Source organism: Narcine bancroftii, chromosome 8, assembly GCF_036971445.1.
Source record: "Narcine bancroftii isolate sNarBan1 chromosome 8, sNarBan1.hap1, whole genome shotgun sequence".
NCBI classification, from domain to species: domain Eukaryota; kingdom Metazoa; phylum Chordata; class Chondrichthyes; order Torpediniformes; family Narcinidae; genus Narcine; species Narcine bancroftii.
Window position 1 is genome coordinate 132,567,715 of NC_091476.1, and position 27,597 is coordinate 132,595,311.

At 41.6% G+C, this 27,597-nt stretch overlaps 1 long non-coding RNA gene across 1 annotated transcript in view; it reads right to left on the bottom strand.

The window, feature by feature from the left end:
- The window catches only part of LOC138741848 (uncharacterized), a 48,695-nt gene extending 25,340 nt beyond the window's left edge, over nucleotides 1-23,355 (bottom strand). Inside the window, exon 1 of the long non-coding RNA XR_011343813.1 lies at nucleotides 23,218-23,355. This is a non-coding gene — a long non-coding RNA (uncharacterized lncRNA). The remainder of the gene's footprint in view (nucleotides 1-23,217) is intronic.
- Nucleotides 23,356-27,597: the final 4,242 nt, after the last annotated feature.

Sequence of the window (27,597 nt, forward strand, 5' to 3'; positions counted from 1 at the left end):
TTCATTTCTTTGAAACCCATATGTATGGCTATCCTATCACAAACAGCCTTGCAATTGCAAATGCCAGGCTATTGCATTCAGTGACCATGAAAATACTTACTTCTGGTTCCTCTTTGGGCATACTGCCATTACAAAAGGAATCACTTCCTGCATCCTTTGACACGATTTGCTTCTTGCATTTTGTCATAGTTCCAATCACTTTAATTTACTTTCACTCCTCTGCAGCCTTTATTTACCTTTCATGATTTTGTTCTTAGCTTTTTTTTAGTATGAGTATGCTTTTTAATTAACATCATGGAGCTAAATGTCTTCAGGAAGAAAATTAGTGCTCAACACAGTTTTAACTCATAATACACAATGTATAATGTACACCAAAAAGACAGGGACACTACTCTTCTTTAAATGGTGCTGTAACACCCTTGGTCCCCATGATCAAGCATTGCAGTGCTGTTTTAATCTCACTGCTGGTAACTCATTCACAGCAATCCATTACTTTACATTCATTTCTAAAAGGGTTTTATGTTTGGTTTTACAAGCGGTAATTTTGAGTCAAAATTTTTATGCTTCTCTGGTACAAAAAACCTGAATACTTTATATTTTAATATTAAATATTGGGACTACAGGCAATCCCCAGGCTATGAATGTCTGACTTAGGGATAACTCGTACTTATGAATGGACTAGGCATGGCTTCCAGTGCGTCGGCTCGAGTACGAGAACGCTATCTGCCATTTTAAGTCGGATCATGTTGCTGTTAACACTCTGTTGAATGTGCCTACTTCAGGAAATTGACTCTTCTAGTTTTATATGCATAGAAAGGTAAAATATACAGTATACTATATGCTAAGACAAACATTTGACTAACTGATGCTAAATAAAAACCATATGTACCTGTTCTGATTTACCTACAAATTAAAGTCAGACTTAGGAATGGATCTGTATTTCAAACTACCTGAATCCAAATGATCTCTCTTCACTTTGATGGTGTGTCAATGGTTCTGGTCACAATTCCATGCTCTTGTTGGTACTTAATCTAAAGAGCTATTTCATTTGAGAGGCAATAAGCTTAATATTTATCCAAGTGATGATATTTCCTCTTGCTCTCTCCTGTAAGTGAATGCAGTAGTTATCAAGAGAGTAGAATGACTGGAGCTCAAGGATTTCAGAGTGTTGGAGGGATGAAGAGAGGATAAAGACTGGATGATCATAGAGGAATTTAGAAATGAGGATGAAGATTTTAGAATTGTGGCTTTTCTTGACAAGTCAATGAAGACCAGCAATGGCAGGAGGTCATCGAAAGCTGGGGTTCAGACAACAGAGCTCAGGTCATTCAAATAACAAGCAATCTGTGATCACGTCAATTACAAAATAAAACACTGTTGGCAAAAAAAAAACCTTAATTATTCAAAATTAGAACAGAACTGTCAATCCTACAAAATCAAAGACTGAGGTTGAGTCATTTGAGCAAGAACCATAAAGCTGGTGCTCGACGCTGACTCCAGAGTTCATAAAAGAACTAATCAATTCAGCATAATCTTGTGGGTTTATAGCATCGTACATGCCATTCCCTCATGTGGATGGTAGTCTGTACGCACACTGGATATGCATTGAAGATGGGTCTATATGTTCCTCAGAAGCATGAGAAGGAGGTAGGCGCTTTTCGATCACTGACATATCTCAAGCTGCTGCCGACCAGTTTTTTTTAGGTTTCAGCATCAAATTATCAAACCTATATCCCCTCCACATTTCTAAACCAAGACACAAACTTGTCCAACAATAATTTCGTGATCAGCAGATGAGTGGTAAGGAGGCAAGATAAATCATTGATAACTTGTGCCTGCCCTACTCAGTGGATGACCATGTATCCACTCTGGAGCTCAGTTTGAAGAATACATCATATTATCTGCATAAGCTGCACACCTAATCACATAATCCTAACAGCGAGGAAATCAAAACCCAGGTGATTCACAGAGCACAGTAAAAGAGAAAGTCCCTGACCATTGGAATTTGGAACACCAGAAGAGGTTCAGAATTAGCAATGGTATCTATTTACATCTCATTTGCATAGTTCAGAATTAAACAGGATAGGAATCATACAACTGAGAAATTCTGGAATTTAATTTGATCAGAAGAGATTTGAGTGTACGATCAGGTTTGTTACTGTGGTTAGTTCTGTGTCACCTAATACAACTTCGCCTTAATCTAATGACAGAAGAAAATAGAGCTGAAATTTGGAAGTCTTGTCACCATATGTTAGCAATAACTTGCCCTGGTCTTATCACATTGATGTTACAACCAAGAAAGAGCACCAGAGACTCTACTTTCTCTAAAGCCTGAGGAAATTTAGCATGTCCCAGAGTTTTACAGGTATGCCATAGAAAATAAAACGCCATGCTGGAGAAATTCAGCAGGTCAAATGGTACTTTATATAGCAACAAAAAGATACATAATTAACATTTCAGGCTGAAGCCCTTCCTTCATCACGCTGTATTTTTACTTCAATCACAGCCTCTGCAGATGTTCATGTTTTTACTCGTGCTACAGAAAATATTGTGGTCTGATGCTTCACGGTCTGGTACAAGAACTGCTCTGCTCAAAGCTTCAAGAAACTCATCTCAGGCCATCATGTAAACCACCCTCCATTCCATCCACCTTATCTATTACCCTTTGCTGTCTCAGGAGAATGGAGAAAATATTAAATGACTCATTCTACCTCTGTCACACACTCAACTCTCCCCTTTCATCAGGCAGATCAGAATTTAATCATATAACCTTCCAGATTCAAGAGTTCTGCTCTGTATTTTAATCAGACTTTTAAGTAGACCTCACACTAACAAAGGATAATGTCCTTGCACTGAGTTTTGTAACTGCATATACCTTGTCTGTGAGCTTGCAGGCGCCTCAGATTGAAGAGACTGCCATCCGTGCGGTACCGGATGTAAACAGCGTCTTCATTGTTGGGGTCTTTCATGGCTTGGTTCAGCATCATGCTGAAGAAGATTGAAAAGAGGGTTGGTGCGAGAACACAGCCTTGCTTCACGCCATTGTTAATGGAGAAGGGTTCAGAGAGCTCATTGCTGTATCTGACCCGACCTTGTTGGTTTTCGTGCAGTTGGATAATCATGTTGAGGAACTTTGGGGGACATCCGATGCGCTCTAGTATTTGCCAAAGCCCTTTCCTGCTCACGGTGTCGAAGGCTTTGGTGAGGTCAACAAAGGTGATGTAGAGTCCTTTGTTTTGTTCTCTGCACTTTTCTTGGAGCTGTCTGAGGGCAAAGACCATGTCAGTGGTTCCTCTGTTTGCGCGAAAGCCGCACTGTGATTCTGGGAGAATATTCTCGGCCAAGACAAAAGAGAAACTTGTCCGTGAACTACTCTTTGCAGATGATGCCGCTTTAGTTGCCCATTCAGAGCCAGCTCTTCAGCGCTTGACGTCCTGCTTTGCGGAAACTGCCAAAATGTTTGGCCTGGAAGTCAGCCTGAAGAAAACTGAGGTCCTCCATCAGCCAGCTCCCCACCATGACTACCAGCCCCCCCACATCTCCATCGGGCACACAAAACTCAAAACGGTCAACCAGTTTACCTATCTCGGCTGCACCATTTCATCAGATGCAAGGATCGACAATGAGATAGACAACAGACTCGCCAAGGCAAATAGCGCCTTTGGAAGACTACACAAAAGAGTCTGGAAAAACAACCAACTGAAAAACCTCACAAAGATAAGCGTATACAGAGCCGTTGTCATACCCACACTCCTGTTCGGCTCCGAATCATGGGTCCTCTACCGGCACCACCTACGGCTCCTAGAACGCTTCCACCAGCGTTGTCTCCGCTCCATCCTCAACATCCATTGGAGCGCTTACACCCCTAACGTCGAAGTACTCGAGATGGCAGAGGTCGACAGCATCGAGTCCACGCTGCTGAAGATCCAGCTGCGCTGGATGGGTCACGTCTCCAGAATGGAGGACCATCGCCTTCCCAAGATCGTATTATATGGCGAGCTCTCTACTGGCCACCGTGACAGAGGTGCACCAAAGAAAAGGTACAAGGACTGCCTAAAGAAATCTCTTGGTGCCTGCCACATTGACCACCGCCAGTGGGCTGATAACGCCTCAAACCGTGCATCTTGGCGCCTCACAGTTTGGCGGGCAGCAACCTCCTTTGAAGAAGACCGCAGAGCCCACCTCACTGACAAAAGGCAAAGGAGGAAAAACCCAACACCCAACCCCAACCAACCAATTTTCCCTTGCAACCGCTGCAATCGTGTCTGCCTGTCCCGCATCGGACTTGTGAGCCACAAACGAGCCTGCAGCTGACGTGGACTTTTTACCCCCTCCATAAATCTTCGTCCGCGAAGCCAAGCCAAAGAAGGATACCTTGTCTATTTTCAGCTTGAAGATTTTTTATATATTTCAATTGCCTGCACGATTTGACTACTGTTACTTTCTAGTCTTATTTATTGGTTCATTTGTTATTATTGCAGGTGAATGAGTTGCATTGCCTGGAGAACATATATAAAACAATCTTATTTCTGCATGCGATCCAGGAATCACAAACAATCACCAGGCTCCGGCACCATTTTGAATGTTTAAATTGACAGAAAATCTGGTAAAAGAGAAGAATCAGATTACTCATTATAATGGTCAAACAAGGTTGCCAGCATTCCAACAGCAGGTAAATCTGATTCATTCACATCAGGAGTCAGTCCCCAGTGGGTTGATGGGAATCTAGGATAAACAGTCAGTCCATGCTGTCAGTCTAAAGCCAGAGCAGAGGAATAGCCAGAGAGGGACGCAACCACTTTGTATTTCAATGGAAATCCCAGGTGCTCTTGAGAATTTATGATTAAACATTATGTTAATGCATATGAAACCTAAGCAATTTGCACCCCTTTATTTGAGCCTCACTACTTTGAAAATATATCAGCAATTATTTAGAAAGGGAGTACTTATTGGTTCCTCACTCTCCCCAACAGCTTGCCTTCAGTAAATTTGACAGGACTGACAGATGGACCAATCAGATGACTGGATTCACTTTGAGCTTGCATAGCCTTTAAGCATCAACAAGAAGCTTTTGGGGGTTAGATGAAGAAATCAGATAATAAACCTGTCCATATAGGTAGTGTGAATCATTGCAATGAGTTGTCTCTGAAGTCGCCCCAAAGAATCAATGATCTAATAATCAATTAGCTTGGTGTCTTGACCAACCAGCACAGAATGTCCAAGGTCAAGGAAAGAAAGCAACAAACATCATAAATTCCTCCTTATAATTTTAAACTGAGAACTACACACGATGGCGATAGAAACCTTTATGATGTTCTGTGCATCGGTACTATATTTATTGGTTATTTGTGTGAACATAAAACAATACAGTGCAAGCCCTTCAGCCCTTGATATTGTGCCAAACCATATATTCCTTCCTAAATAAAAAAAGTATTAAACTCTCCCTATCCGATAACCCTCTATTTTTCTTTAATCCATGTGGCTCTTAAATACCCCCAATGTTTCAGCATCCACAATTCTGTGTGTAAAAAAATTTACTCCTGATGTCTCCCTAAACTTCCCTCCCTTAACTTTGTACCCATGTCCTCTGGTGTTTGCTGATCCTGCCCTGGGAAACAGGTGCTGGCTCTCCAAGCAATCTATCCCTCTCATCTATCAAGTCTCCTCTCATCCTCTATGCTCCAAAGAGCAAAGTCACAGCTCTGGTAACCTTGCCTCATAAGACTGATTTCCCAATCCAGGCAACATCCTGGTAAATCTCCTCTGCACCCTCTCCATGGCTTCCACATCCTTCCTATAGTGAGGTGACCAGAACTGAACACAATACTCTAAGTTTGGTCCTACAAAAGATTTGTAGAGTTGTAACATGATCTCTCTACTCCTGAATTCAATCCCCCTATTAATGAATCCAAGCATCCCATAGGCCTTCTTAACTATCCTATCAACCTGTGGTGACCTTGAGGGATGTACCCCAAAGTCCCTCTGTTTATTCACACTCTTAAGTAACTGATCATTAACCCTATACTCACCCTTTTGGTTAGTCCTTCCAAAATGCATTACCTCACATTTATCCAGATTGAAATCCATCTGTCACGCTTCTGCCAAATTTTGCATCCTGTCTATATCCTCTTGTGACCTTCGACAACCTTCAGCTCCATCCACAACTCTACCAACATTCATGTCATCTGCAAACTTACTGACCCATCCATCCGCCTCTTCATCCAGGTCATTTATAAAATATCACAAAGAGCAGTGGTCCCAGAACAGATCCCCGCAGCACTCCACAAGTCACTGACCTCCAAGCAGAACTGCTACTCTCCGCTTTCTTCATACAAGCCAATTTTTTATCCATACAACTAATTTTCCACTGATCTCGTAACTCATGACTTTCTGGATGAGTCTTTCATGGGAGGACCTTGTCAAATCCCTAGCTAAAATCTACAGAGACCACATCTTCTACCCTACCCTCATTAATTTCTTTTGTTACCGCCTCAAAAAACTCTATTAGACTCATGAGGCACGATCTTCCCTTCACAAATCCATGCTGACCATCCTTAAGTAGACTGTACTTCTCCAACTGCTCATAAATAGATTCCTTAAGAATCCTCTCCATTAGTTTATGCACCACTTACGCAAGACTCACTGGTCTATAATTCCCAGGATTCTCCCTATTGCCTTTTATAAACAAGGGAACATTTGCCATTCTCCAATCCTCCGGCACCTCCCCTGGAGCCAAAGAGAATTCAAAGATCATAGATACTGCCCCAGTTATCTCTTCACTCACTTCCCACTGAAACCTGGGGTATATCGCATCTGGCCCCAGGACTTATCATTCTTGATGCTTTTAAGAAGATCCAATACTTCCGCTTCCTTAATCTCCACATTGTCCAGCACACAGGCCTGTTGAACCGACTTCACCGTGGTCAAGGTAATTTTCTCCTATGAATACTGATGCAAAGTATTAATTTAGGACCTCCCCAAACTCCTCTGTCTCCAGGCACATTGCCTCCCTTATCATTTAGCGGTCCCACCACTTTCATTCTCATCAACCTTCTGCCTTGGGGTTCTCCTTAATTCTATATGCCAAGACCTTCTCATGTCCCCTTCGAGTTCTCCCAAGTTCTTTCTTAAGCTCATTCCTGACTACCGTATACTTTTCATGAACCTTTCCTGTTTCCTATATCAGATGTATACTTCCTTCTTCCTTTTGACTTGTTTCCTGACCTGTATTGTTAGCCACAGTTCCCTTTTCCTCCATCTTTTCCTTGTCCCATTTGGCCAAACCCATTTTGAACCCTGCTCAATTGGTCTCTAAACTTCTTCCATATTACTTCTGTGCTTTTACCCTTAAACATCTGTTTTCTAATTATTCTTGCTAGCTCACGCCTCATCCCTTCATAATGAGCCCTTCACCAGTTAAGCACTTTCCCAGTTTGGCCGCTTTTATCCTTTTCCAAAGTTATGTGGAAACTAGGGGAGTTGTGGTCACTCTCACCAAAATGCTCTCCCACCAAGAGGCCTGCCACCTGACCAGGTTCATTCCCCAGAACCAGATCTGTTATGGCCTCTCCTCTCATCAGCTGGTCAACATACTGTGTCAGGAATTCTTCTTGTACACACCTGAAAAATTCAACCCTATTTATCCCTCTTGCAGTAAGTAGATGCCAGTCAATACAAGGGAAGTTGAAATCACCCATAACTACAACCCTGTATTTCCCACATCATTCCAAAATCTCCCTGCTCATCAGTTCCTCAGTGTCCTGAAGGCTATTTGGGGGCCTATGGACTAGTCCCAGCACAGTGATAGCTCCCTTCCCATTTCTGACTTCCACCCACACCAACTCAATTGGCACTCTCTCTGCAGCATCCTCTCTTCCTAATAGCTATGATACTATCCCTGACCAGTAATGCTCTCCCCTCTTATTATTTTTAAAACACCTAAAATCAGGTACCAGCATCAGCCAATCTTACCCTTTCTCCAGCCGAGTTTCAGTAATGGCCACATCATAGTTCCACATACTGATCCATGCTACGTTCATCCCCTTTATTCCTAATATTCCTAGCTTTGAAATGGACATATATTTCAAATTCTCTGTCTATCTTTATATTTTCCACCCCCCCTCCCCCCACCTGTCCTTCCTCACCAACTCAGAGCACATAGCATCATGCTTTTGTCCTTCTATCCTAATCTCTGCCTCATATTCTGATTCCCAACATTGGGGTTAATCATCCATCATAAGATAGGCAGTGCCAGATTGGCAATTCTGGCTTTATCTTTCAGTCAATCCTCTGATTGCTTTCAGAAAGCAATGTCATTTCGAGTGGTAGAAAAGCTAGCTACATCAATGAAAAGGACAGGAGAAAGTGAAAAACGGACTGCAGATTCACTACCAGCCAATGCCTTCAGCAACCCAATGAATCCTGATACATTCCTCGTGGAAAGAGATGAGGCTAGTGCTATTACCCTGCCTCATGTGCTTTCATTAGAGCAGTTACTGGGACATTCCAGAGGTAGCAGTGAGGCCAAATCACAATGGATGTACAGGGCAAGGACAGCAGATTTCCATTCCTGATGGAGATTGCTACTCAGTCAAGTTTTCCAAATCATGGGCACTAACTTTCTATTCTATGTTAATTTATTGAATGTAACTATCTGTTAATTTCAGTGGGATATGAACACAACTGTCAATTAGGGCTTGTTCATTAAAATGATTGTTTTAGAACAAAATCCTTATCTCAATAATTTGGAGGGAAAGTTGGGAGATTTTACAGCATCCGTGCAGTACAGTTAACCCAAGTCCTCAAACTGTGAGGACAGAAATGAAATCCATTAACTGATGGATTGCAGACAGAGGGACATTGTTTCTTCAAACCTCACGTGATCAGCAAATGTAAATGAATTTTGTTACATGTGCTACGCTGAAATTGTTATGTTAGGGAGAAATCAGAAGGGACTTTCATAAAATATGAGTACAATGAAACAAGAGCTGGGTAAATTTATTCAATCAGTACCTTTGAGGCAAGCTCATAATTTCACTACAAGCAAAGAAATCATAACCAGACTGAACAATGAAGTAAGAAAATCCACAGTAGCACAATTAAGGGACGATTGCAATGTTGATAGAATTTAACTTTTTGAAGAACCACAGCTGATCCATTAGAATGAAATGGGAACAAAATATATTATAGTATTGAATATAATCAGCTAATGCAAGAGATTCTCAATATCTCAAGCAGGAACAGAACTGAGGAAATATTTTGAGGTTGGTCATCCTCTCTCTGAAGAGAAGGCCAGAAAGAGAGAGAAAAACAAGATTTAGAATGTAGAACAAAGGGGGGAAATAGGCATAGACAGAGTAGATGAGGAATGGTTGTCTCCCATGCTGGGAGAGACTAAGGCACAACTTCAGGATTGAAGGGTGTCCACTTAGAGATGTGGAGGAATTCCAGAGGGAGGTGAATCTGTGGAATTTGTTGCCAAAGGCAGTTGTGGAAGCCAGGTCATTGGGTGTATATAAGGCAGAGATTGATAGGTCCTTGATCAGCCAGGGCATCATAGGATACGATGAAAAGTTGGCTTTGGGGCTGTGGGAAAATGGATCAGTTCATGATTGAATGGAGGTGTAAACTGCTCCTATGTCTTATGGAAAGGAATTAATCATATGCCTCAGTGGGTGGAAGGTCAGTGATTGAGTGGGAAAGGGATGGAACAGGAAGGCAAGGATGGGCCAAGAGGAGGTGGAAGCAGAATCACCCATTTTATTCAGGAAGATTGTAAAGGTTGGTTTGAAAGTGCAACAGATAATCAAGGAAGAAAATTGTATATTGACCTTCATTGGTGGAGAGATTGAATTTAAGAGCAAAAAGACTCTGCTGCAATTGTACAGGACAGTGGTGAGACTGCTCCTGGAGTACTATGTGTAGTTCTGGTATCCTTGTAGGTTTTGGTGCAGAGGAGGTTCTCCTGGTTAATTCCAAAAATTAGGGAGTTATTTAATGCGGAGAGATTGAGTAAATTGGAACTATACCCATTGAAATTTAGAAGGATGAGCGGGATCTTTTAGCAGGATACAAAATTATAAAAGGAATAGATTAGGTAGATGCTTGTCTTCTTATCCCAGAGAGCAGTAAATTTGTGGAAGCAGTCACATTAAATGTATTTAAACCACAGATTTTTGAATAATAAGGCAATTAAGCGCCTTGGGTTAAGGGTTATGAAGCAGGCTTCGCAGGCTAGATGCCCGACTTCTGTTCAAATTTCTTCTGTTCTCATGGAGGTCAGGTGATACACTTGCACTGAATTTGTGCCTTTTTTAGGCAACAGGTGTGACAATGAGAGAGGGGCAGAGAACTAAAGTAGGTTCACATCTGCTGAATGCACAGAAGCATTCTGCAAGTGGTCACCCATAGGGTTGGTTTCCCCAATGTAGAGGAGAGGTTGGGGCCCTGGAGAGCTGGGAGAAAGTTACTTAAAAGACAATAACTGATACCTGTGGATGTGCTTGGCAAGTAAAGTCATTGTTTGTGGTTATTGACTGAAGTAATTTGTGGTGATGGGGTAATACCTTTAAATGCAGAACAGGGGAAAGGGGAAGGAGAGTGTTGGTTGGAAGGTCAGAAATGGAGGATGATCTGGTCAGTGCAAGGTGATGGAAAGGCAGGTGAGGAAAAGTTAGCCAAGTTGTTGACCAAACCAAAATACTGCAGATGTTAAAGATTGCACTATGCCTGAAGGGTCATAGCTGATGTTTCAGGAATGGGGGAAATTAAAGACAAAAGAGGGCTTTAAGAGGCAGAGAAATGAAAGGAAATGTGGCTCAGGGAGGTAGGTGATGAACAGCAAGCAACTAAGTGCTCCTCCTGAAATCTGATCTGCCCATGGCATGTCTTACGATAGAATTTCCATGGAGGAATCATGCATATTGATTACCTTGATATCACTGTAGTTTCATTCACAGTGGGATTGTTACAAGCTGTTCAACTTCATCAATTAAATCAATGTTCTGGAAAACATACCAACCCATCAGCCATTGCAGTGACATTACAATAGCCTATGATTAATTGTTAAAAATGATTTGATTTATAAATTTAATGGATATGATATTTTTTTGTTGCTGTAAAATATCAGTGATTTTCAGAGCTTCATTTAGGTCACACAAATGAGATAATTACTTGTCATCATCGTTCCAATGCCAACTCCCTGAAGTATTCCAGCATTGTTATATATTGGAAATATTCTACATTTAAAGCCAAAGAGAATTAAGCAAAGGGTTAAAGGTCAGCAGCTTTAAATGATAATTTCCTACCATTTCCAAAATTGTAGGCATTAGGGAACTTGACAAAATGTTGCAGCCACAGGAGATTGATGCAAAGTGACAGATCGAGGGAGATGAGATTACCGATCACTATCTGCGGCTGCATTCAATCTCCTGTCACTCCACAGGCAGGCTACTGAAATATGTCCAGTCATTTTATTAATCTACAAACTCTTCTCACACTGCTCATTCAACAGCTTCTTTCACACAAAAAAATCCTCCAGAAGTAGTTCAAATCTGATGTGAACATCATTTAAATGGGTGCTTGTCTTACTCTCATGGTTCACTGTATTGAAGCAAGTCACTACTGTCAATTTTTTTTATTTTAACTCCTTTGAGATTAAATTTTTCATGTTTTGCAGTTGCCATTTCCCATCAATAAAGCTTGCTAACAATCCACACAGAAGTTGGAAACAAGGTGCTCATATATCCACTCCAATGAGTACTAAACATGCTTTCTGGCACAGGTTTTCTGACTACACATCACAACCAGAACACTTCAACAGCAAGCCCTGTTGAATTGCAGTGCCACTTCAACTCAACACAAAATGAAGATGGAATACCGGACCTCATGGACTAAGTGGGCAGGGGAAAATCACTTTGTCCAAATGATACCTTTAGTCAGTTATTCCATCCTTAGACTGAATTAGCAGCTGGCTATTACAAACTTTGCACCAGAGTCCTTTGACTCATCCCACTTTCTCCAGATTAAAGGGGTAGCCACTTGGGCCCCAGCTATGTCTGCCTTTTTGTTGGCTATGCGGATCAATCCATGCTAAAAAGCCTACACAGGTAAGGCACCTCAACTTTTCTTCTGCTACATTGATGACTACTTTGGTGCTGCCTCATGTACCCATGATGAGTTCATTAATTTCCTCCACTTTTATGCCAACTTTCACCCAGATCTCAAATTCACTTGGTTCATCTTTAGCAACACTCTCCCTTTCCTTGATCTCTCTGTCTCCATTTCAGGAGACAAACATCTTCTATAAACCCACCAAATCCTACAACTACCTTGACTACACCTCTTCATACTCCGTACCCTGTAAGGATTTGATTCCATTCTCTCAATTCCTCTGTCTTATTATCAGAGATGTCCTCCTTCAAACAACGTGGCTTTCCCTCTACCACCATCAACTCAGCACTCACCTGCATATTCTCCTTTACCGGCACATCCGCCCTGGCACCCTCCACCCCCAAATGCAACAAGGACAGAATTCCACATCCTTCACATCCTTCTCCGCCATTTCTGCCAGCTACTATATGATCCCACCACCAGACCTATATTCCCCTCTCCGCTTTCCACAGGGACCACTGCCTCTGTGACTCCCTTATCTCCCCTTCCCACCAATTGTCCCTTGGGACCTACTCCTGTGACCACAGGATATGTTCCACTTGCACCCACTCCTCCTCCCTCACCATCATTCAGGGCCTCAAACAGTCCTTCCAAGTGAAGCAACATTTCTTGTGAATCTGCAGGAGTCATCTACTGCATCCAGTGGTCTCCTCTACATCAGAGGCACTGGACATAGACTGGGAGATCACTTTGTTGATCACCTTGGCTCTGTCCGCTGCAATAGCATGGATCTCCCAGTGGCCATCCATTTCAATTCTCCAGCCCTTTCCCTTGCTGACATGTCTCTCCAGAGTCTCATACACTGCTAGATTGAGACCACACGTAAATTGGAAGAACAACACCCTCCAACCAGATGGCATCAATATTGACTTCTCTGGCTTTCATTAAATCTCCTTCTTCCCCATCTCTGTCTCTCCATTCATTCTCCTTTCGCACAAACATAATAAATCCTTACCTTGTCCCATATCATATCCAATGTCTCCCATAAACACTGAAAAGACTGGCTGAGTTCCTCCAACATTTAGAAGTAAATCACAAAATTCTGTAGACATTGTGGTTGAAGTAAAAAAAAACAAAATGCTGGACAAGCTTAGCTGGTCAAACAGTGTCATTTATGTAGCTAAGGCTAAGATATAGAACTGACATATCAGACTTGAGTCCTTCATCAAAGTATGAAGGAATACTGGGCCTCCTGGAGTTGATTTGAAGGGCCCAAACCCGAAATCTCAGTTCTGTATTTTTGCCTTTGCCACATAAAGGAGTCCTGCTGAGCTTCTACAGCACTTTCTGCTTTTCCTCCAACATGTTGTATGTTTTCAATTACCAGCCATGGGATAACACAAATCAGAAGCACATCAGTATCTTCCTTAGCAATTGCATGGCCATTCATCAGCCTGCACAATCTGAAAAATGTTATAGGATTGAAATGTTTATAATAACAGGCATTTGAACGGAACCTCTAGTAGATGCAGCCATCACAGAGAGCTTAGGGGTGCAAAATTGGCACAAAGGACAGAGAAGATTATTGAATCAGTTACATGGGCAGGTTTTGAGATTCCTTATGAGGTAGAGCAGCAGATAAGTTTAGAGCTGGATATTGATCATCGAGATCACTTTAAACATTCTTCCACATAGGAGAGGGAGGCAAAGGAAATTGAAATTGACAGCTGGAGCATTAAACAGGAGTTTTGCTCAGAAGGTGGACAGTGGAGACATTGAAAGTTAAGATGAGCAGGGGTTTGCACTGGAGCTTCAATGGGGACCACTAACAACACAGGTTCAACAAGCTCACAATCTCATACACATCTGCAGATGCACACTGAATAATTTGTGATGGACTGGAGGTCTCTTCTCCCATTACGTGCCCAACCCAACCATACTCATACAAGGATGTGGACTGGAGTATACAGACCAGGAGGAAGACAGCAGGAACCAGTGTCCAAATGTGCAAAAGTGCAAGGAAGGGAAAGCTCTGAGAGAAACAGACTTCCTCTGGACCTCTAGGAATGTGCTACAGGAGGCAACCAGACCAGCCACACCCACTAAGGACAACTCAACCACAAGAGTCCCTCCATCCCCTTCTAGACAATCTGAACTAAGCCACCACGTCTATGACTTCTACTACTTAACATCAATCTCTTTCTTCCAAAGATGTGCAGAAGATCAGCTTTCCACATAAACCCGGCAACAGCTCCACAAGTCACCTCGACTTATTGCCATTTCTTCATTGTCTCTGGATGTAAACTCTGGTTCACTCTACTCATGATCACTGTGAGAGTTTTAGACCAAAGGAAGGTCATTTACCTTCTTGTATTTGATGAAACAAGAAAGTCTGCAGGTGCTGGGATTAGAGTAAATACTCAAAAGTGCTGGACAGACTCAGCAGATCCAAAAAAGTCCATAGGAGGCAAAGATTACATCAACATTTCAGGCTTGAGCCATTCATTAAGGTATGAGCAAATAGTAGGCAGGCCTCTGAATAAAAAAGTGAGTTTGGTATGCTCAGCTTTATCACCACAGGCTTGCTTTATGCAAAGACATTTCATCACATTGTTATCAAGCAGGAGAGAACAATGGGATACAACACCTGCTGAAAGACGCCATTATTTTACCACATTTCATTTCCCTATCTCAAGAGATAGGCAATGAATGTTAGTGAAACTAATCACCCATGAAGCTGGTCGCTGGTAACTACTTTGATTCTATTTTGCATTTACTCACAGTTGATGGTGGAGTTAAATTTAGTCTTCTGAAAAATCTACTCACCACATCAAGCTGTGTGAATAAGCACATGACTATTAAGGTCATTAGAAACAACCGAAACGGTTATATCTGTGTGTGTCACTAAGAGCAGTGCAATTTCACCAGGAGCAGTTTCAGATGTTATTCACTCTCTGGATTATACAGAAAATTCATTTGCCCTCAAAGTACAATGAGAGTTACTGACAAGAGCAGCATTGCCACTACAGCCATTAAGCAACTAGGTCATGACCTCCATATCTCCTGAAATTTAATGGCACAGCAGGCATAACAAACCATCCAATTAGAACTCAGCTTCATTAAATTAATCTCAAATTGCAGGTGTGAATAATTACTGATGCTATCAATAAATATCTTCCTGAGCACATCAGGAGTTAATCTATTTTTTGATATATGGGTCAGTCCAGTGAAAGATCTTGCTGAACTTCAGCAGAGTTGGCACTGAATCGAAGGATGTTATAGTGTGGTGGTTGTAGTATAAGTATGGACTGAACCATGGATCCAGGGATAATACCATAATTGCAACTAGGAATTTAAAATCACATCATCAAATTTGGAATTTTAAACAAAAGTGCTGCTGTCAGTATTAACAATAAGATGACTCTATTGTGATATTCCATTCAAGAAAATCTGAGATGTCCTCCTTCTTCAAAAAATCATGGCTTCCCCTCTGCTGCACATCCAACCTGGACCCTTCTTCCCCTAGAAGCAGCAATGACAGGATTCTCCTTGTCCTCACCAACCACCCCACCATCCTTCGCATCCAACATATATTCACAATTTCCACCAACAGATACATCTTCCCTCTGAGAATCTGGAAAGTCCGAAGATCCAGACCAACCTAATCCTTGAACACTCTGAATTTTCAGACTTCTACTGAAGCAATGTTTTGGGCCTGAACCCTTCCTCAAAACGTACCTTCAAGGGCTCAGGGCCAAAACTTCAGAAATATATCTTTACCTCCTATGGACTCTGCAAGTCCTGCTGAGTTCCTCCAGCATTTTACTACAATCACAGCATCTGCAGACATTCATGTTTCCCTCGTGATAAAAGGTTAAACAGATCAAATTTTATATATTCCAGTGGAAAAGAAAACCAGGAACCAGATGGGTGAATTTAATCACTTTGTACATCAGCCTTGGGGCCCAAATAATTAAGAAATCAGGAAAATCCTTTCAAAAGGTAATATTGAACTTCCACTAAAGTTTTTTTAAAAATAATTCTTTGACATTTACCCTCTTATAAACTACAGCATTTAAGTAAAATATATCTTATTATTTTATTTTAATTATTCATGACACCCATCATTAATATCCATCATGGCCATAATTATATTCTGAAAATGTAAGAATTAGAAGAAAAAACACATTTTGGTTTTGTAGTTGGATAATAATAAAAATGCACTTAAATAAATCACCTCAGAGCTAAATTCCATTCTCATTACAGTAAGTACCATTTGGAAAATTAATGGGACCTCTGTAATAATGTCCAAAAGTTCAACATCTCTAATTACTTTGTTCTCCTCCCTTTTCCCTGTCATACCAATGATGTTGTAAACGCAAACTTAATTTTGCACATTGTGTGACATTTTTCTTGACTCATCGTTGGAACAGGAAAACGAAGAAGGAGCCAAATATTTTCATGATTATCAGATCCATCTGCTTGACAATCCAGAACCCTGGGTTCAGATCCATCTGCTTGACAATTCAGAACCCTGGATTCAGATCCATCTGCTTGACAATCCAGAACCCTGGGTTCAGATCCATCTAACCTGCTAGGTTTCCGAGATGACTGCTTGCAAAGTAAACTTTTACACTACCTTAGTGTACGTGACATAAACCTAAATTTGATGTGTGGAGTATGTCTCCATTTTCACTTTGTATCAAATGTTCACCGCACTAAATGCATTGTAAAGGGTGTCATTGGAAATTAACCATAATGTGAAAATTACAATTATATGATCAAAATTTGGAGCACAATGGGAAAAGAATAACTGAAAATGAACATTTTTTCTCTCTTTTAATAGATTGCCTGAAAATTTTCAGTTCTCTGCAATGTGTGTTCATGTCTGTAGTGTTTCATTAGACTTTATTAAAGTTCCTTCGGAAGCAAATGGATTTATGAAATATTGCTGAATAGTGGATGTGTGCATGACACTGTGACTTTGCTATCACTGAGCATTCGGTCTCAAGTGGATTATCTACCTGAAGATTGAATCTGTCTTTATTTCCAACACAAGCCCCATTTCATTAGGAAATAAACCATTATCTTACAGCATCAATTACAAGCAGTAATTATCAAGTATGAGACTCGGTTGCTGTATCATACTTAAGCTTGTCATTGTTTTGTTGCTTTTTAAATCAATCTTGATAAATCATGGTCACCATCCAGTTTTCCCAATGGACCTCGAGTCCTCCGCAAGGAAAGAGACATGCAGTCAGGATGTTAGTTTTCACTCTGTCGTCTGGGAGCTGCATTTCAAAGAAGTTAACCAACATGTTCATCCATCCCCTACACAATGCTCAAATGAATTTCCAATTGTTTAACAAAGGCAGAAAATCTATTCAAGAGAAGCCAACTTACTGCAGAAGCCAAGTCTTTTTGGTAGCTCATTAATCTTAAAAATAAGCCATGTCTCTCAGTGCATTCATGAAGACATTTTAATATTCATTTATTATTTGAAAGCTATGAGGTAGGTGCCATGACAGGAAGGGTTGAAATGGGTCTTGACTTCCAGCTGTTACTTTGCTCTTTCCTATGTTCTTCTGCCTGGTTCCACTTCTCACAAACATCCTCACTGTGGTGGCAATATCTCTCACATAGATCAATTTTTAGCCTCCCTCTCTTTCTAATTAAACAGGGCATTAGATTTCATGCTTCACTTACAGATTGGGATGTAGTGACTAATCATGAGCTTCTCTTTGAATTATTAATGGTGTCCTTAGCCCCTGCAACAAATGTGAGGAAGCTCATGGATTTCATTATTTCTACAAATGAGACCATTTCAAAATTCAGAAGGTTAAGGGGTAAATTGATTCAGTTTTCTGAATTAACAGGAAAAACTTCTTGCTGGTGAGAAATTTAGGACAAGATGGTGCAATTTAACCCAGGATTTAAGTCTGGAAGCAGCTTCACATGAAGGAGTTGGAAGGAACTTGCATCGTGCTTCTGTAAAGTAACATTGAAGCAAGTCAGTTGTTATAGAGCAGAGAAATTAATAGCAGTACCATCCCTTGCAGTGAACTGGGAGTCACTGGTCAGGTGTTGTGCTGATGGCTGGCCACGCCTCCCAGCTCCACCCCCATCTGCCCACATATAACCCTGGTTTCCCGCCTGAACCCAGAACCCTTCAGAACACTACTATTGAACCCTACCCTTAGTTATGAACTAATAAAGGTGTTTGTCCTCCCTCCAGTTGTGAGAGCTTTTATTCACGCTACAATTTTATTAGCTCAATCTCTAATGATGCAAGCGCTACTCAAGCCAGGTATGCTACTAATAGTCCCTCTGTCCCGCAACGTGGCTGAGGAGTTCAAGTACTGGCTAGATTGCTTCCAGGCCTACCTGAACGTGACCAGAGACGTCTTCCACGCCAATGAACTCAGGAGGTCTGCACTTGTTTTGAGGGTAGGAACGAAAGTGAATGCAGTCATCAGGGATTGCTCTACATATGACCCTGCTATCGAGGCATTGTAGGCTAGGTACTTGAAGTCACAGAACGAGATCCTAGCGAGTCACTGACTCACTCTATGTCACCAGGACAGACCATCACCGACTACCTGCTGGATTTGTGGATGCTTGCCAAGAAGTGCAGGTACAAAGTGGCTATGAGCTGCGTTCGTGAGGAAGAACTGATCCAGGACACTCTAGTCACAGGGGTCCACTCGTGGTACATGAGGCATCAACTACGCGAGTCAAGTAAGAATGATTTGGCTAGCCACGTCAAGCTGGCTAAATCGCTGGAATAGGCCAAGCTCAAGAACGATGACCTTGAAGCCAGCGAACTTGACCACTCAGGTGAACCCTTCCAAGTACCTTTGACCACTACCCCTGCCCTAATGTCTGCCTCTTCCCATTGGCAGGGAGTGCTTTTTCTTGTGGCAACAGCCAGCATCCCGATCTCGTTGCCCGGCAATAGACTCAGTGTGTTCCACCTGTAGCAAGAAAAGACATTGGGCAAGGTTTGTCACATGAGGAGAAACCCAAGGAAGTCTGTGGCCAGCACCACTCCTGGATCCGATTCCAGCCCCAAGCTGTTTGTCCCAAATTCTCCAGGACCCACTTGCTGCAAGACATGCCAACGGAGGGTGGTGGTGAGGAAACAGTGCAAAAAGACTTTAAACAGCGCAAAAAAGTCTCAGCAGCCATCTTTCCATGATCCAAATTCAAATTCAGCATTGTCATTGTCGGAGTAAGAAAGAGGGCAGCCATCTTGCAGTGTCACAAGGCCGATGCCATCTTAACCACGCAGGGCAACCCAGGACAGTGGGGGCCACTCGAGTGAAGAGCATTGAGTCTCCAGGGAGCAAGCCTCGATGGTCTTAGATGAGGACTGACCTCACCAGCTTAGCATCTCTATAGTGACTGTGAAGGTAGATGGACATTCCACTAAATGCCTAATTGACTCAGGGTCTATTGAGAGTTTCATAGACTCACAGACTGTGCAAATATACAATCTGAAGATGTATCCTTCTAATTATTGCATATTTTTCACGTCTCAATCTCATGCTAAACATGTGCAAAAACATTGTATAGTACATCTGTCATTCGAAGGGGGGATTTCTGTGAATTTCACTTGTATGTTTTTGATGAACTGTATGCTCTTGTGTTGTTGGGTCTGAACTTCCTGTGTCACCTTAAAAACGTGACCTTGGATTATTCTGGTCCCATACCCCTGTAACAGTTCAAAACAGAGGGCCCCTAAAATCAGGACCCAAATGCAGCCTCTCCACACTGAATATCAATCTCCCCGCTCCCTTCCAAAATCTGTCCGCAGACTGCAAGCCCATTGCTATTAAGAGCAGGAGGTACAGTACAGCAGACCAAGAGTCTATAAAGTCGGAGACTCAGCGTCTGCTTGAGGAAGGTATCATGAAGCCTAGCACCAGCCTGTGGAGAGCGCAGGTGGTAGTAATTAAGGGGGAAAACAAGTTCAGGTGAGTAACTGACTATCATTTCACACTCCTGGACACATACCCCCTCCTTCTTATTTAGGACATGGTGAATTATATCATGCAGTGTCAGGTCTATTCGACCATCGACCTGAAAGCTGCCTATCACTAGCTGCCAATCCATTCTGAGGACCATCCATATATGGCATTTGAAGCTAATGGTCATATAACCATATAACCACTTACAGCACAGAACAGGCCAGTTTGGCCCTACTAGTCCATGCCGTAACAAATCCCCACCCTCCTAGTCCCACTGACCAGCACCCGGTCCATACCCCTCCAGTCCTCTCCTATCCATGTAACTATCTAGTCTTTCCTTAAATGTAGCCAATGATCCCGCCTCGACCACGTCTGTTGGAAGCTCATTCCACATCCCCACCACCCTTTGCGTAAAGAAATTTCCCCTCATGTTCCCCTTATAATTTTCCCCCTTCAATCTTAAACCATGCCCTCTAGTTTGAATCTCCCCCACTCTTAATTGAAAAAGCCTATCCACGTTTACTCTGTCTGTCCCTTTTAAAATCTTAAACACCTCTATCAAATCCCCTCTCAATCTTCTACGCTCCAGAGAAAAAAGCCCCAGTCTGCACAACCTTTCTTTGTAACTCAAACCTTGAAATCCTGTCAACATTCTCGTGAACCTTCTCTGCACTCTCTCTATTTTGTTTATATCTTTCCTATAATTTGGTGACCAAAACTGTACACAGTACTCCAAATTTGGCCTCACCAATGCCTTGTACAATTTCACCATAACCTTCCTACTCTTGAATTCAATACTCTGATTTATGAAGGTCAACATTCCAAATGCCTTCTTCACCACACCATCTACCTGAGTATCAGCCTTGAGGGTACTATTTACCACAACTCCTAAATTCCTTTGTTGCTCTGCACATCTCAGTAGTCTACCATTTAATGCATATGACCTATTTAGATTTGCCTTTCCAAAATGTAACACCTCACACTTATCTGTATTAAATTCCATCAGCCATTTCTCAGCCTACACCTCCAGCCTTCCTAAATCACCTTTTAATCTACGGTAATCTTCCTCACTGTCCACAACACCACCAATCTTTGTATCATCCCCAAACTTGCTTATCCAATTCTCCACCCCTACTTCCAGATCGTTAATATATATAACAAACAATAGTGGACCGAGGACCGATCCCTGAGGAACTCCACTAGTCACTGGCCTCCAATTGGACAAACAATTTTCTACCACTACTCTCTGACACCTCCCATCCAACCATTGCTGAATCCATTTCACTACCTCCACATTTATACCTCATGCCTCCACCTTTTTTCCTAACCTCCTGTGGGGTAATTTGTCAAAAGCTTTACTAAAGTCTAAATAGACAACATCAACAGCCTTCCCTTCATCAACCTTTTTTGTAACCCCCTCGAAAAACTCAATCAGGTTTGTCAAGCATGATCTACCCCTGACAAAACCATGCTGATTACTCCCTAGCAATCCCTGTACCTCCAAATAATTGTAAATACCATCCCTCAGAACATTTTCCATCAACTTGTCCACCACAGACGTCAGACTCACGGGCCTATAATTCCCAGGTTTACATTTAGACCCTTTCTTAAACAGCGGAACCACATGCGCCACCCTCCAATCCTTTGGCACTACCCCCGTGGCCAGTGACATCCTAAATATCTCTGTTAATGGCCCCACTATCTGTCCATTAACCTCCCTGAGTGTCCTTGGGAATATTTTGTCCGGTCCCGGAGATTTATCCACCTTTATCTTTTTCAACACAGCCATCACTACCTCCTCGGTTATCCTTATATGCTTCATAACCTCCCCATTATTTTTCTTTACCTCAACTGGTTCAATATTTTTTTCCCTAGTGAATACCGAGGCAAATAAATCATTCAAAATTTCCCCCATTTCCTCTGACTTCTCACTCAGCCTACCCTCACTATCTACAAGGGGTCCAATTTTATCCCTCACTAATCTTTTACTTTTAATGTACTTATAGAAACCCTTTGGATTTATTTTTACTCTGTCTGCCAAAGCCTCTTCGTGCCTTTTTTTGGCCTTTCTAATTTCTTTCTTAAGATTCCTTCTACACTCCTTCAAATTGTCAGCTCTCTCTTCTTTATACCTCTTGTACACCTCCCTTTTTCTCCTAACCAAATTTCCAATATTCCTCGAAAACCAAACCTCCCTATGACTTCCAGCCTTTCCTTTGATCCTCACTGGGACATAACTACTCTGTACCCTCAAAATTTCATTTTTGAATATCCTCCATTTCTCATTTACACCCTCACCTGATAATATCCTGTCCCACTCAATACTCCCCAAATCCCTTCTTATTCTCTATAAATTCTGGAGGATCCGTTTCTGTATTACTAACTGGGTTTGTATCTTCCAGAGGCAGATGGACAGAATGGTGAATGAGTATGGGTTGAAGGCTACCTTCTCCTACCTCGATGACATCACCATCTATGGCCTCACCTTGGAAGACCATGGCGCCAACCTCCATTTTCTCCATGCGGCGAAAGCCCTGAACCTCACATAACTCTGACAAGTGCGTGTTCAGGACTATTAATGGCTGGCTATCCTTGGCTACGTGGTGGAGAATGGCATCATTGGCCTCGATCTCGATAGGATGTTTCCCCTGTTAGAGCTCCCCATCCCTGGGACCGTGACCAACGCTACTCCTCATGAGCTTCCATTCACCTCCTGGTCCAGTCCTTCTCAGGAAGCACATGAGGATAAGCAAGACTGACCCCCTGGTGGAGAGGGTGAAACTGCTTCATGCCAATCCCATGTACACTTACGTGGAGTACCCATATGTCAGGGAGGACACCATCTCCCTCAGGGTCCTGGGACCTGCTGGAACAGAGGATTCCTTGCAAATGCTCTGCGAGCCACGGAGCTCATTCTCACTGGCCCCAGTCAGAGCCTCGGGGAATCTGGTTCATGAGGAAAGTCCATCCCTCTGCATCATCAAGCTGGAGACCCAGCCTGCCTCTCCTCCCTCATAAGGGGAACCAGGAGACTCAAGGAGTCCAAGGCCAACCAGTGATAAGGTGCTCCACCAGGATCTCCAGAGCCCCAGACCACTTAAACTTGTAAACTTGTAAATAACTGTATATTTTTTACCACTTGTTCTGAACCCATGTTCTCTGTCTTCATTCATAGACCTTAAATTCTACAGGAAGGGGTGAATACAGTGAACTGGGATTCACTGGTAGGGTGTTGGGCTAATGGTTGGCTCTGCCTCCCGGCTCCACCCCCATCTGCTCACATATAACCCTGCTTTCCCACATAATCCTAGAACCCTTCGGAAGACTACAGTTGAACCCTACCCTTAATTTTATGAGCTAATAAAAGTGTTTGTTCTACCTCCAATCATGAGAGCTTTTATTCATGCTACATAATTTCAGCCCACAATGCTGTGCTGACATAATAATCTACTCAACCATGTAATAACCTACTCTACCATTTTGACAGCTGAGTTAGCAGAGCTTTGTCAATGAAAGATGTTGGGGATGTGGAGAATGATGAACCTGTGGACTGAGGTTCACGATCAGCTGTGAATTTGAAGTCTGAGATTTCAGATTTTAGATTTAGATTTATTGCCACAAGATATCACATACAACCCTGAGATTCTTTTTCCTGTGGGCGAAGCAGAATTACTATTTACGAAAAAATATATATGTACACAACGTACACATGTAAACAAATGAAAAAATGTAAACAAACTGACTGTGCAATATAGAGAGGGAAAAAAAAATCAATAAAGTGCAAATTTGAAAGTCCTTAAATGAGTCCCTGATTGAGTTTATCATTGAGGAGTCTGATGGTGGAGGTAAGAGATGGGAGGTTTGAAATTGCCACACCATCTTTCAACATTTCTCACTTTTAATCCAATAAGTGATGTTGTTGGTTCTCCTTGTTCTCTTCAGGTCTGTAGTCAAAAATTTCCCTTAATTTCCTTGTCTGCTCCTCATCTACATTATCAAAACTCATCACTTGCTTAAGTAGCTCCCAAGCTCCCTTTGTCTAAATTTTGGTCGCTGAAGCTGTAAAGGATTCATTCTTATCATTCAGTTCCTGCCTTCAGATCTGCTGTGAACAACACTTCAATCTTCATTTCACGAAATTCCTACTGAAGCCTTTGATCTTGTGATACTCAAACTGAGCTACCTGCTCTCCCTTCCTTCCTAGCTCCCTGAATGTTATTAACTGTCAAATGTTAACAGTTTTAATCACAATTCTCTTTTGATCAGCTAATCAGAAATGAATCAATCCTAAAAAAAATTATAATAAAAGGAAACATCACATTGATGTAATGCATATTCTTCATTCTTCACCTCTGCACCCACTGACGTCAATATCACAGTGCGAGATTGTTTCAGCATTCAGATTCCAAAACAAGAATTTGGTCTGAGTGACAAGGTGCATGTGAAGCCTAATTGTTCTTTCCCTCATTACTCAATCGTTTCACTGCAGGAAAATAAAAACAAACAGAAATTATGTGTTTTTAAACTAAACTCTCACATTATTGTGATGACATATCCAGAATGCCATCTGTTTGAACAGAAGAATTGAGAGACCTGTGCTCTAAAACATTTAAAAATGTGCACCAACAATTCAACCAATTTGTCAGAGTGGAAAACTCACACCTTGTATGCATTCTTTAATCTCTGCAAAATCACTCAGATCATTTTAGAATGATGAAATTGGAATTAGATGTGTTGGGGGATGGGGGGAGGGGGGGAGTGGGTCCAAATTTCCAGTGGCCTGGATTTGACAATCACAAGTGCCTCCAATACCTATCACAACAGCTGTGGAATTTAAACCTATTTAAACTGACCATCAAACTAGAATGGGGTCTTAGATACCAATCAGGCTGATTTATGTCCTCTTTGGGAACAGATCTACCAAGTTTGACCAACTCAGTCCAAAGAAGATTTACCATCACACACCAAAAAAGGCAGTTAGGGATGGGAAATAATATTCAGTGTTAACAGAACAATTCCACACCTTGAAAAAAATTTGAAAAATAGGTAAAATGAATTACTTGGTGAGTTAAACACATGGTGGATGTTGAACTGTGCTTTACGGATGTCAAACATTCTTCCAGAATGATACCACAGATAAGTAAAATAGTCATGGGCTTTTTTCCAAGACAGAGGAATCCCAAGCTCAAGAAATTAGATTTAAAGTGAGAGGGAAAAGATTGAAAGAGATCTGAGCAGTGCTTTCTTCAGACAGAGGGTATTGGGTATGTGAAACAGGCTGCCAGAGGAAATGGTAGAAGAGTGTGTGTGTGTATGTGTGTGTGTATGTACATTTGTGTATGAGTTTGTGTTTGTTGGTGTGTCTGTTTATGTGTGCATGTGCATATGTGCATGTTTGCGCCTCTATATGTGTGTGTGAGTGTGTATGCCTATGTATGCATGCACATTCGTGTGTGCATGTGAACCATGCGTGTGTGCATGTGTGTGTGCTTGGCACCTACAATAACAATGTAGTGCTTTCATAATTCCGGCTGGATGTTCAGCCAATTCATTATACATGACCATCAATATATAGGATTACTTATAGACCAGTAATAGAATTCTGGCCTCGAGGCCAGTCCACATTTTAGACTATCCCACTACACCCAGGAAATCTTTGAGGCATGTGATTCAGGCTCCTATTTGGCATGCTGCACTGCCTGGTGCTGTTTATCAGAAACTTCATGGCAAGTTATGCCCTCCTGTTTTATTTGAATCTAACAATTCTGAAGACACTAGTCACAGAAGAGTAGGCCATTCTCTCCCAAGCTGCAGGACCACAGTCTTCTGACAATTTCAACCCGCAAACCTCACATTCAATGGTCCGTCACTTCAGTGTGAACACTAATTTCAGTCACATTTGATGCATAGCAATGTCTGAATTTTGCAGACTTTGTTGAGGATGCATTTTGCAATTGTGATATCACCGTTAGATGTGCACCTCATAAAACTAATTATATTACAATTTGGTCATTCAGTATTTATACAACAGATAATAGCTTATTCTAAGCAATATAACAGGCCACTGAGATACACTGTAAGATAGGTTCAATATTGATTGTATTCTGAGAAAGTAGTTTCTTACCTTGTCCTAAAAGGAGGTTCCATCAACCCAACAGATAATCACAATGAAGAAAATATCTTGAAATAAATATCTCTAAAGGAAGTTTAACACATTCCATATCCTCAGTGAATTTATTAATCTTGACTTCACAATTATAATTTTAATTAAAATAGGATTAAAGAAGAGTTCATTTACTCATTCCAATTGCCAACACATTCAGTTTGAGCAGATGAACAAAAATTATTTATTCATTTGGAACAGCAATGATAATATCTGTATCTCTGAATTGCGTTGATGAGATTCCTCATATGTGATGAAGGAATGCATGGCTGCTTACAAGTGCGAAGCCTCAAAGGGCAAGGTGCTTAGATAGAATATTAGTCATAAGGCTTATGTCAAGGGTTAAAGTTCAAGAGTTGAGGGGTACTGTTGCAGCTCTATAAAATGCTTGTTAGACCACACTTGGAATGTTGCATTCAGTTCTGGTCACCTTATAACAGGAAGGATGAGAAAGCTTTGGAGAAGGTGCAGAGGAAATTTACCAGATGCTTCCTGGATTGGAGAACATATCTTATGAGGCAAGGTTAATAGAGCTAAAGCTTTTTTCTTTGGTGCAGAGAAGGATGAGAGGAGATGTAATAACAGTCCACAAGATTATGAGGCATAGAGAGGATGGAGAACCAGCAGTGTTTTCCAAGGGAAACAGTAGCAAATACCAGAGAACATCTATATAAAGTGAGGAAAGTTTATGGAAGATATCAGGAGTAAGTTAGGGAGTGGTGAGTGGCTGGATTGCATTGTCAGGGTGGTGGTAGAAGCTGGTACAATAGGAAAATTTAAAAGTCTTAGATAGGCACATGGATGAAAAAAAAATAGAGGGTTATGGGTGTGAGGTAGGGAAGGTTTAGACTGCTGAGTGGACTTATATATGTCGGCACATTGTGAGTCGAAGGGCCTGTACAGTGCTGTCATTCTATGTTCTATGAATGTGATGTGTTTGAAAGGATTAACTTTAATATCATCCATCTGTTCAAACCATTACACAACCTTCACTATCTCTGGATGAGCACAAGCCTACCTATGCTAACAGGAATCCATAAGGCATGACCAATCCTTTGTCAGAGGTGTTTCCTGCTTTGGGAAAGTTCTTGAATAGCCAGAGCAAGCTGAAAGCAATATATAAACATTCTGGAGAAACTCAGCAGGTCAAGTGGGAGCTGCTAAGTTTCTCCAGCATGTATGGGTATTGAACTCAATCCCAGCATCTGCAGACTTTTTATTGTTTAACTTCAAGCAGAGACCCAAATTAACAAAATAGACTTTATTTTGAATAAATTATTTACAAAAGGAAAACCATTAAAAATCTGTTCCCAGCTTTACTTTCATATCCGTGCATTCCCATCACTGTGCCTT